Source organism: Crocodylus porosus, unplaced genomic scaffold (genome assembly GCF_001723895.1).
Source record: "Crocodylus porosus isolate Cpor-Errol unplaced genomic scaffold, CroPor_comp1, whole genome shotgun sequence".
In the NCBI taxonomy this organism is placed as follows: domain Eukaryota; kingdom Metazoa; phylum Chordata; order Crocodylia; family Crocodylidae; genus Crocodylus; species Crocodylus porosus.
In genome coordinates, this window is record NW_017728910.1 from 42,522,182 (window position 1) to 42,535,018 (window position 12,837).

General features: G+C 44.4%; 1 protein-coding gene and 1 long non-coding RNA gene across 2 annotated transcripts in view; both read right to left on the bottom strand.

Moving 5' to 3' along the window:
• The window catches only part of LOC109308649, a 20,708-nt gene extending 17,836 nt beyond the window's left edge, over positions 1-2,872 (bottom strand). Inside the window, exon 1 of the long non-coding RNA XR_002100662.1 lies at positions 2,861-2,872. This is a non-coding gene — a long non-coding RNA (uncharacterized LOC109308649). The remainder of the gene's footprint in view (positions 1-2,860) is intronic.
• CLSTN2 (calsyntenin 2) overlaps positions 1-12,837 on the bottom strand; it is a 520,261-nt gene that overhangs the window by 249,639 nt on the left and 257,785 nt on the right. The window lies entirely within an intron of this gene.

Here is a 12,837-nt window from a genome sequence, read left to right on the forward strand (position 1 = left end):
CTCCCAGAGCCCCCACCTTAACTACATACCCCACACGCACACCACTCCACACCCATCCCGATTGCCCCCACATCCCACCCACCATACCCACACCCCACACAGTTCCCACCAAACACACACATCAACTCCCCAACCACACTCCTACATATACCCCATTGCCCCCCCCATACCCAATATACAGGAGTAAGACTGTATTTTGAGCTATTATGCAATCACCTTTAGCTACACTATGCAAACAAACATAAATCAGGATTTTTTTTCCAAATAAAATTAAAATAAGTTATAGTAGATGTTTTATTTTTAGTATATAATTTTTTTTTTCTGGTTCCAAGATAGCAGCCCTCTCCCACCCTAAAGAAGTACTTCCAGGGCACAGGGAAGGATGTCTGGTGATAAAGGTAAGGGATTAGGGGATGGGACTTCTTTATCCCAACATGGCAAACAGAGGGCGGAGCACCCATCAAGGGACAGGGACGCCTTTGCAGCCCTTGATAGCTCACCAAAACTCATTAAGCAGCCCTCCAGCTGAAATAATTGCCTGTCCCCGAGTTAGACACTAAGATTTAAGATGGCATATTTTCTAGGTCAATGAAGACATGTCTTGCAGGTATTGTGAGACTTACAACTGATATCTTATCAAATGCTTGTGTAATATTGGAGCAGATTCCAATTACAGCAAACATAGAATTAACAGGTCAGGTTTAATGGTCAAAAGCAGATTCCCTAAGTCAATGAAATACATTTCTAAATTAACAGCAGTTTTTTCTGGGAGTACTTGTAGGGCTCGTCTATGTGTACAAATGCTCTAGCATAGGTTTACGCTAGAGTAATTTACCCCAGAGTAAACCCACCCTGGGCAGGCATCTACACATGCAGGGACGTGGGAGCAGATTTGGTGCTTATGGCAGCAGCCTGCTGCCACCCCTGCTGGACCTGCACCAGGGAGCTCTAGGCTGGCAGGGAGCATGAGAGCCAGGAGATAGCTGTCTCCTGGTGTGGGCTGGGACATTGCTCCTTGCCCCTGGGAGTTGCCTGCTGTTGGGTTGGACTCCACCACTGGAGCCTGGGTGGGGACATGCCATTTTTTGCATTTTGCTTGCTGAGAAAACCAGCCCAGGTGCAGTGATGTGGTTGCTGGATCACATCATTGATCCATTCAAATCTCTCTCTACTCTCAATCTCCCATATTCATCATGATCTAAAACACAAGGAACATATCCAGAATTCTGGATCACATGAGGGGGCTTGCCTGGAAGGGTCCAAGGCCTGCAAGTGACAAGGACTAAAGACACCACTGCCTGCTGCTGCTGCAGCTACTCTCCCTAGCTGACCTGTGGATGGGGAGAAGCATGGCTCCAAAATCACTCTTGCCTCACTCCAGCTGGGCTGCACATGGTGTTAGGCTTGCCTAGCGACAGCTGCAGTTTGCTTCCCTTCCTCTGTGCCTGCTCAAAGACTGACAAAGAATGTTAGGGGCACCAGCCAGGGAGGAAGGACTTACTCACTGCTGCCACTGTCCCTGGCTAAGCTTGACTCTAAGAGCCTGGCTGGAAGAGGCAGAAGTAGGATTTCTTCCCCATCTGCACTCTGAGGGCAGCTAGAGACAACAGCCTCAGTGGGCAGAAGGTGAAGGGGAAGGAAATTTTTTTAACTTGTTTCAGGCACAAAAAAAAATGTCCCAAGCCACTGCCTTTGCAGTGTGGTTGATTGAAAAGGGAAGAAATGGACCCAGGATTTTATAAAAAGGGGTGTGGTTGCAAATGACTACTCCTGCAGGGATGACTGTACCCCTAGCTACTAACCTCCTCTTCCTGATGTTCCCCTCACTGTAGGAGCAGCAGCCAAGGACTTAAGTCCTAGGGAAGGTAACCATGAGCCACAGTTCCCTTTCATGCTTGAAGGGTTTTCCCTGCCTCTCCCCTTCCCTGCACCTCCCCATCACTTCTCCTCCTATTCCTCTCCCTTGCCTCCCCGCCTACCCACCCCCAACCTCACCTCCAGCCCCCTTCCCCTTGGTGTCTGCACCATTCCAGGTGACAGAAGCTCCTTTCCCTCCCCACATGTGCTCCTTCGCTGGTGGGGAACACCTGGGGGGAGCAGACAGGGAGGGAGAATGCATCTGCCCACTCCTGCAGTCCCTGGTTCAGTGCAATTCCTATGCAGCCTAGCTGGAGTGGGCAGGAATAGGACAGCACAGACCCCTGGAGCAGCACAGACCCTGGCAGCACCAGGCAAAGGAGGGAGAGGTGAGGGGAGGGTGGAGTGCTTACCTTCTTTGAGGCTTAAGTCCATGGCTGCTGCTCTGGTGGCATGGTCAGAAAGGAGTGACATGGCCATACCACTGCATCCCCTCTGGATCCACCCCTGGAAAGAAGGGGTATGTCTATGCCACTGCACTCCCCTGGTTCCACCCCTGCCACCAATGGTATAAAACTTTCTAAATGTACATATATATGATAAAAAAAACAATGAACCAGATTCCTCAGCTGGTGCAAATTGGAATAGATCCTCTAACTGCAATGGAATTATGCCTATATATGCCAGAAGCAGATGTGGTCCAACTTCTATAATTTCTGTAAAATGCTGACTACAAAACAGTTGCTTCTTCAGGAACTTTCGCTGCTAGCAGGTTCATATTCTCCCTGTTGTTTTCAGTAGCAAAACCGTGAATATATATTTAAAATATATATTAATGTATAATACAAAATATATAATATAAAGTATATTCATAAAGTATAAATTTAAAATATATACTCAAAAGGCAGTCAACTGACCAGTCAAATCTTGTCAATTGATTGCATATTTTTTCACTGGTCAAAGACTATAGCAATTTTTAAAACAAACAAACAAAGAACCGTACATTTTTTCTAGTTTTCTTGACAGAAATAATTTTTTATTATTATTTTTTGACACAAATGTTAAGGAAAATTTTGTGGTTTTTATGTGCAGTTTTTGGACCCATTGACTATTTTAAACAATTTTGACCACTATTTGATCAGTCAATTGACCAAACTTTATTTAACAGGTCATATATCCAACCCTAATTCAAATGCATTCACAGAAGTCATCATTTAATATTGGACAGCAGTGCAATATAGACAATGTGATTTGGAGAACAATCTCAGATCTCATTATTTCTAGGCACCAGAGGTGATGCATCATTTCTACCCAGTTACTGGGGAAAAATTTAGACCCTTGTATTTATGCTCATCTTCCTCTTCATGAGGTTGTCCTAGAAGGTGCTAATTCCACTTTTTCATCTGGCAAGGATATCTATATATATCTATAGATATATATATGAATCTGAAATGGGCACATAGACTGAATACTCCATTCCCATCTAGCTACACAGACCCCTAAAAATGGCCTAATTTTCGTAAGTGCAGAGCACTAACAAATCCTGTTGAAGTCAACTGATATGGCAGATGCACAGCAGTCTTACAAAACAGGTAATTTTTGCATTAATAATGTCCCGAGCTTTAGGCACTCAGATTTGAACAGTTTATTGAAAAACTCTTAACATCAGATAGTCCATTACCCACTACTATAATTGCAATATTACTGAAGCAGATATATCAAACTATCCAGCAGTATAGTAATAAAAGCCTTAATAAAGAAAGAAAAACCCTCAAAGCCAGCATGTAATAGATCAGGCTGCTGCCACAAAAATAGGAACTATAGCTGTAAGAAGAAAGGCTCCTGATGTGAAGTTGCTGACAACATGCCATTATTGGGCATATGGGATTAAAGACTGCCCCAGAATAAAAATGTTTTTTTTGTCCTCTAAATAAGTTACTTACAATTTTAGAATAATGTTTGAGCTCTGTGTTTGTACTATGCCGTAATGAAGTTAGATGGTTTATTTGATCAATCTGTTCCCTAGGCACTAATCCCATCCCCTGTCTCTGTTATGTTCCAATTTAGTTCTAGTATGTGATAAATACAGTAATTAAGGTGATTACTTTAGACATGGTATTCATCCTAAACATTTTTTGTGACTGATTTGTTACATCACATAGAAGAGCAGCTCAGTTCTTGAAAGAAAGGTGATAGCAACACAGATATCTGAGGAGTAGTTGATGAGAATTAGTAAAAAAAGAAACAGCCTTAGATATTATTTTACTGCTCACCTAGGCACATGGATGGCTACCAAATACACAAGAGGAAAGAGCAAGAATAACAAATTAAAGCCAAACATTGCCTTTGCATTTTGGGAGCACAAATATTAGAGAGTTCCTCCCTAGTTGTGATGTTTATTTTTATTATTTATTAATTCTAGAAAAGTTGCCTAAGGAAGGTCCTGGCAAAAATAACTGGTACTGAGGGTTTAATAATTCTACTAACCCAATATGATAGTTTTATGTGGTCACACTCACCCCAGAAAAGTCATTCTGTGAAGTACAGTGCCATAAGTCAGGAAGCCTTCTGCATTCAGAGTTGAATTACAGACACAAGAATTCACTGGCTATGTTGGATATGAACTGTAACTTGGCTGTATTACTAGGTCAGCAATTAGGTAACTATATAAAATATGGGAAAACAGACATGTTACTAATGTTACTGAACTCTGAAGAATGAATATAACCATCATAGCAAGCAACCATATATTAGAACATCACAACATTTTTAACTAAGAATAAAAAATAGGTATTTTAAATAGGGAGGACTTGCATAGTATTATGAAATGGTAAAGGAGCCTTTTTAATTTGAGAAAAGATACTGTATTTCATTATTTCCAACCCTTTTTCCAAAAGAAAATAGCCCATTCACTGTTCATTCCAAGTTGAGAGACAAAATGCAATTTTGTTTTTGATGTAAAATATTAAAAAGCTATTTTCTAGAATCTCATGGAAAACTAGAACTTAAGAGACAAAATTGCCTGAAATAGCAAACAATTTTGTGAAAAACTTCAAAGAAACATTTTCAGCAGTTTCCCACAGCTCTTCTGAATACAATAATAAAAGAAAATGAAGCTATACTCTACAGAATCAAGTTATCAAAAACCCAAATGAAAGCATAAATCATCTTTTTGTTACTGCTTGCTAAGAAAGCAGGAGATTCTTTTATTGCCTACCTAGAAGCATGGGTCCTAAAGATCCTGCAGTTGGAGTCAGAAGTCACACCAGTCCATGCAGTAAGAGTACATAATCGAGACAAGAGATCAAATAAAGACACACAGCATACAGGCCATCAGAATGATGCATTTAAAAGCACTGCTTTAGAGGCACTGAACAACTGCCTACAAGAAAGAATACATGTTCTACAATGTTTTTTTATGTCTTTCCTGTGGACTGGATCTCAGCATAACAGCTAAAAGGCAGACTTACTTAAACACACCTTCTGAAAGAGAAACGGTTGAAACAACCTTTACTCTTCCTGAAAATCTGTCTAATAAGTTTGTAAGACATATTCTAACAATAACATTTTGGAGAAACTATTGGATAAATTCAAAATATTTTGATCTGTGCAGTAATTCAGAGTATTGTTAAGAAAAAAATTACCACATTTGTTTGCACACTTACACATTCACCAGGAGAAGCTGATTTTCTTCCTAAAATAGAAGCATGGGGATGCTACAAGATGGCTGCTGCTTCTTTTCCTTTTCCTATTGCCCATAGCCTCATGGAAGAAGGGACAGAGACCAGATAAAGTGGGGGGAGAAAAATTGCAGTGGCAAAGTGATGCCCTGCCCCCTTTTATTTCCTGCTTCATCCAAAGTTTAAAGCTAACTGCTCAGCAGCAGCAGCTTTTGTATTCAGGCAGTTCTGAGGGAGACAGTTGATCTAGTGGCTCATTTACCTGATTCCTGCTAATCATTCTTCCCTCCATAAGGGTTAATGGCTGCATATCCTTTCTAATGGTCTTCATGTTCCACTAATCAAGCTATTCTTTATTTGGCAATGTTGCTGTCTGTTAGCTACTCCTGGGTTCTCATTGCCTGTTTCACAGTCCTACCAACTGTTTTTCTCTCTTTTCAAAATCCTAGATCATCCTGTGGAGCCCAGTCTTCAGCAGCAGTTACAGGTTCAACTTTTGGCACATAGAGCACATAGAAGTTGCTGACAATTCCACCATGAAAGGGTTAAAGTTGTAGCTTTTGCCTGAACAGGAAAGGGAAGGTGAATGAATGAAGATAAGGCTCGGCTCCTGCTCTATGCAGCCATAACTCTGGAAAACTTGTTCCTCCATTCTGCCTTCCCAAAAATAAGGTAAATGTCTTATTTGGAGGTATGAAAGAAAGTATGGTATTCAGTTTAAATTTGGAATAAATCAGCAGCTGCCCCCATACTGTACCCAAAGCATATTTAGGTTTAGATCTGTAACCTACTTTCATATGAAATTTAAAAATAATAGATATATTTTTGTAAACTCCAGACTGTGATCTTCCTAGCTTTGGTGTCCAGTCTTTACATCCTTGACAGCTGTTTATGCCAGGACCCCCTCTAGACAAATTTTGTAGAACCTCTGCTATTAAATAATGAATACACAAATCACGCACTACTGAATAAAAATGGCATTACTTCCCACACACTCCACTGACAAGTATATTTTAATAATTCTACTAACCCTATTGACTAGTTACATAACTATATTATATATTATATATTATATTTGTAATGGTTCATTGCTAGAGGATATAGGGAAATGAACCGACACTTGGAAAGCTCTGGTTTCTTATTCTGCAACTTTCCTCACTATGTATTCCCTTCAGTTAAACAAAGGCTGGAGCATTTGTATCCTTCTATGTCACAGGGCGTAGAGTCAACAGTGTTTGAACTACACCTTTTCCTTTAAAAACTACGAACTCTTTCACGTCAGTTTGTCTTCTTCCTGTTGTCTACATTTGCTCCTGGTGTCTTTATCTTTGTGTCTTCAGCAGGGAGACTAAGTTTTATCATCAACCAAGGAGCCAGATTGTATATATGATTTGCTGTTCTTAGCTTTTCTTTGGTTATTTTACATATCACTTTGCTTTGCCATTTGTAGTAATTGTGCTTCTTTGGGGGTGTGATATTTCAGACAGAATCAGTAGCAGGCAAGGGATATATAACAAAGGAAATTTAGACAAAAAACTAAAAAAACCCCATTTTTTCCATTTCTGTAGGACATTTTTCCTGCATGATTATTCGCTGAACAAAGATTGATTAGTTAATAATATACTTTTGGCATGCTACTTTCCCTGCTTTAGTGAGGCTTGAGCTCTGCCACTGACCTCCACATCCTGAGATCACCTGTACAGAAAACCATTTTAAGTTAGAATATTTTCAATTAAACCAGTTGATCTCAACTGGGATGCCAGAATCCTAGGTGCCATGAGGGGGTGCCATGGTATAGTGGCCACTGAAGCAGGCAGACATACCTACCCTACACCTGATTGGGATGGTTCCCTATGACTGCAGTGGCAGTAGTGGAAGTATGCCAGTTGAGAATCAAAGAGGTAAGCTGAAGCAGCACAAAAGTGGTTCTACCAAATTAAAAACACCTATGTAAGAGTGCCCTATGTCTAAAAAGATTGAGAACTGCTGAGTTAAAGTCTTGTTGACTTGAACTTCACTCAGCAATGCAAGTATTTCAGTATTGTCTTGAATATGTACCAAAGTGTTTGGCTCATTAAGGATAAAAGTAGTGCATCTTTAAATGCTTTGCTAAACTGAGGATGAAGTGAAAGTAAGAGTTTAATGTAAACTATTTCATAGTCTGCATGCAAAGCTTTACTATGCCCACTAAAATCTATGAAGTTATTGGGTAAATGTATTTACATTCCATATGGAAAACCTATGTTAGAAGCTGATCATTTAACCAGCTTCAGATGAGGGTTGAACAAATGCACATAGATCTTTTAGTGAATATTAACCATTATAATTAGGGGTACAACATAGAAATCAGGGCTTCCTAGACCTCTAAATACAAAATGCTGTAAGACAAGAAGGGCTAGGGCCAGATTGGACAGGCTCTGCATGTATACATTAGCATTACTCTTTGTCATTGTGAGATATAGGCCACTGTAGGCTATGTGGACTTGTAGTCCAACCAACTATGCAGAAACTGGCACAAGCAGCAAGAGGGAGTTCCCACTTTTATACAGAAAATTATAGGGGCTACAGTCACAAGCCAATGGGTCAAAGGGAGGGAATAGGGAAAAGGTAAAGAAACATCAACACTGTGGTAACATATACTCAGCACATAATTCCCTGCCCCACCTCACCACATACACATACCTCTAGAGATGTCCCCAAACAAGTCTACAGTCCCTAGAGCACTCAAACAGCATCCTGCACCATTGTCTGAGTCTAGCAAAAGTCTGAGCCCACAGTCCTGGCTGACTGAGCCAGTGAGATCTCCAGCTCCACTGTACACTCCTCTACATAGGACTGACCAGTAGGCCTGTGTGAAGCAGCTAGTGTTTGCTTCGGATTCAGATTTGGCCAAGTCAGGGGACAGTGATTTGATTTGGTGATTCGAATCACTGTCCTGAATCGATTTGGCTGAATCACCCCCACTCTCCCAACCCGGCAATGGATGCTCTACCCACCCCAGCTCCTGGCTATTTCAGAAAAAAAAAGCCCTGGCTCACTGGGTGCTGCCAGGTGGGGAGAGGGGGCAATCCCTGCTGCCCCCCCCCCACTGTTCCACGTTGCATGGGGAGCTCGGCCACCGAATCAGGCCAAATCTCCTCTGAATCGAATCGCCACCTCAAACTTTGTACAGCCCTACTGACCAGGTTCCATATGCACAATGCTTTCTTTTCTCCTTACTCCAGCCTCAAGCGTCCTCTTCCTTTTTCCCTTGCCCCCCATCCCATGGAGGTTTTGGGAGTTGCAATCCAATTTAACACACATCATAGCTCTGCAGTCTGCCCCCTAGTTCTACCTGCTGCTACACACATTACATTCATAGTTCACAAGGTGCTTATTACACAAGGTGCCATATTACACAAGGTGCTTCTTAGCATCTTATTAAAAGAATACAATGAGTTGCAAAGTTAGGCAGTCAAAAAATAAGAAATACCAAAAATAAAGTTCCTTTTTAATCTGAACACAGCCCTCATGTATATATGCCTATAACAGGGAACCTAGCCTTGTTATCAGGAAGCAGGGCAGCCCCTTTAAATCCAGAACTTTTTGGTGCAGTTGTCCAGTTGAGCAGGGGTTAAGGATTGAGCCCTGCTGGCTGGTCAGGTGACCGGAAGAGAAAGGCCAGAACCATACATACCTCAGGCAGAGAAGGCCAGGGGGGCAGCAGGGAGGGGGCTCCTGATGACTACAAAGAATCTGTGGCAGCCTCCTCAGGAAGAATGTGACAAGCTGGGAGACAGAAGCCCAATTGCATGTAAGCAGTCAGTTTGCCTCTCCTACCTTTATTTTTTTTATATGGCCACAGGGGCCTATTGTTCATGTTTAATGTTAAAGCTGGTGATATGTGGCTGAGGCTATAGGGGAGGAGGAGACCTCATTAGTGCCAAGGAACACCGTGATAGAGGGCTCAGGAAGCCTTGATGCCCTAGAGGTGCAGCACTAGGGCCACAAAACCAGAGTCACTTGAAGGGAAGCTAGGAGCCTTGAAGCCAGGTCCTAGTGGGTGGACTTAGGTGAACAGCCCTAAGTACAGAAACAGGGGCAAAGCCAGAGGGGGCTGAGGCCCCAACAGCCTGGTGCCAAAGGGGTGAAGTGTAGAAGGGCCAGTAGGCCTGGTGTTGTGGAAAGTATGAAACGGGAGGCTGGGAGCTCGAGTGAGTTAGAGATCTAGAGCACAGAAGTGAAGCTCTGCTTAGTGGGTTTTGACTGACAGGCCTAGCTAGGGAGAGAGGGGGTAAGCCCACAGCGGTTGAGACCCCAACATAAGGAGAAAGTTATAAACAACTGTGAGGCATGGGGAGTCAAGGGGAGGTCAGAGTATGCATTTTGCCCTTAAGGCAACATCTCATTATCCTACAGGTGATGAGTCTTAGAGTCCATCTGGAAACCTTTGGGTCAGCCTCCCTCTTTAAGAGCCAAGTGACATCAAATCATGGCAGGTGAGCAAAGGGGGGAAGTTGGTCCCCAGAGGAGGAGGAAAATATAGCCAGACTTGAAGGGTGTCCTACTCACCGGCCTTGAAAAATGCCGCTGGAGACGGCACCCTGTTACAATGCCCCAAGCCTTATTAGGCTATTTTTAGTCCCCCAACTACTCCCCCACACACCAGATGACCTCACCTGTGCAGACCTACCAGGGGCTAAAAGATGCTTAAATAGAGAAACACACATGAATTACCCTGACAAGCCTTATAAAGTTATGTAGATCACCAGTGCCACCTAGAGAACTGCAGATAAGAAATATGGTCCAAATGATGAATAATTTACTCATTGCAAAGCTTGCTTGTCTTTGCTAAGTTAACTAAGAGAAGAAGTTGAGTCCTTCCCCTAATTCAACTCCTGGGTGCACACAAGGCATGTCTGTAGGGTGGAAAGCAATACCTTGCTAGATAATCCTTACTAGTTCAGTATATGCTAACTGTGACATTCATAGATATATAGCCACATTTGTGTAATGATGCTTGTAGGCTAACAGACTCTTGTTTGAGAAAGCTATACCAGGGGTGGGCAAAATACAGCCTACCAGTCAGATCTTGCCCATGGAGGGGCTTTGTCCAGACAAGGGCAGGTCCCTTGGTCCTACCTGCCAGAGGGGCTGCCCAGCTGTGACATGTCCTGCTGCCCCCTGGGCACCCAGTGGGGTTGGGGTGGCTCCGCAGTTGGACCGCCTTTCTAGGCAGCCCAGATGGCAGCAGCTCCTTCCAGTTGCCACTGTTGTTACCCCCACACAATAACGATGGAGACCAAGATGTGCAGCTCTGACCCCACACGCATCATGCTGACTTCAGACTTGCCCATCCAGGTTAAGCATCAGCAGCATGGGACAGAAACTGCTGCTCATGCAGAGCAAAACTGATCCCTCCCCCTTACTGCCACTGGCGATTCCACGTGCAGACACCTGGAGCCTGCATGGGGATGGCCTGCATCTACAACATGTCACTGCCACCTCTGGGCTGCCCATTGAGGTAGAAATGACAGTGCAGACCAGATGCAGGGCAGCCCTGCATGGGTTCTGGGAGGCTACACCTGAACTGGCAGTGGAAGGGGTAAGAGCCGTTTTTATCCCACACTGAGAAGCAGTTTCTCTCCTGCACTGCCACTGCTGAGCCTGGACCCCAGCACCAGCTGCTCATCCATGCAGGCTGAGCAGCAGCAGCAGCAGTAGCACCAGGCACAAACTGTTGTTTGGCACAAGGGGAAAACAGCCTCTCCTTCTCACCACAGGGCAGTTTTTGGTGCAGCCACCTGGAGCCTGACCCAAGCTGGGCTGCCCAGCAGCTCCATCATTGCCACCTCTGGGTTGCCCTGTGTGGCAGCAGTGACAGTGTATAATAGCCACAGGGCAGCTTGGCACAGCATGGGCTCTGGGCAGGTGCACCAAAACTGCCTCGCAGTGGTGAGGGGGAGGGATCGCTTTCCCCCCATACTGAGCAACAGTTTCTACCTGGCTGCTGCTGCTGCTGCTTAGCCCAGATGGGAGAGCCCAGAGCTGGCATGGAGTGTGATGGGTCAAGGCTGTGTACACTGGTCCCCACCGCTACTTCAGGGTGGGAGCAGCAGTGGCAGCAGCTGGAAGGAGCCATCTTAGCCACGCTGCATGCTCAGGGGCAGCAGGATGCACTATGGCTGGGGGGTTCAGAGTTGGCATGGGTTGTGCTGGTGCTGCATACTATTGTCAGTGGTGGGGGAGGCACTGCAAGGCACCCAGGCTCTGGGCTGTTGCAGGGTGGGGGCAGGGGTGGGAGCTGACTGGCTCAGGGGGGCACGTATGAGTACTCCCATGCACAGCCCACATTCCCTGCAAACCCCACAACCACACTCTCCCCCCCACACATAATCATTCACCCCACAAACACCACACCCAACCACACCTTTTCCCACACTCCCCCCTAGCCCTCCACACACACACCTGTACGCCTCTAGTGTTACCTGTCAGCTCCATGTTCTTGGGGAACCCTGACACAGGACACAGACTGTCTGACTCACAAAGAACTGCCCCCCCTAAACAGAAGCTGATTCAGATGCAGTGAGAGACACACCTAAAACCCTCCAGATAAGGGTGACAAAAGTGAAACAACTGCCCTAGGTCTCATTTGTATCTGAGATGGGAACAGATGACCATTCATTTATATGAGAGATGGAGAACAGAAAGCCTGAAGCAGAGACTGCAGTGAATTCTGGGATCAGCAAAGCAGGGGAGCACTGCATGATGGGGAATCTGTGCTCCAAATGCTCATCAACCCACACACCCAGCTCAGCATTTATCAGACCAGTTCTAATCTGGATTTACAAAGGACTTTTCCTCCCCTCCCACACACACACACCTCTAAACAAGAGTAAGTTTACTAGGGATCTCGGGCCGTACATTCCCCAGTCCCACTATGGGAGGCCTATGTAAACTTAATTGGCTACAACTCCGTTGCTGGGTGAGGGAATGCTGAGGCAGTAGATCGAGTCAGAGGGGGTATGGGCAACATTTGAACAATGGTACAGGGTTAATCACAGCGTCCAGCCTGTTGGAGCCCTGTCCACAAGTGTTGTCATATTTTTCCCGAGACGGCTGGTGGAAGTCCTCTCCACAACAGGTTATGAACACTCCAATAAGTGCCTTAAGTCTGTTAAAAGACTATACTAAGATCTGGAAACATCATGCTAAGCTGAGGCTTGTTCACAGCAAGTAAAAATCCAAAACCCTGATGCTGCAATCTATTGTTTCTGAAGACACCAGGAGATATCCCATCAAGTATATGTACTATCCATAG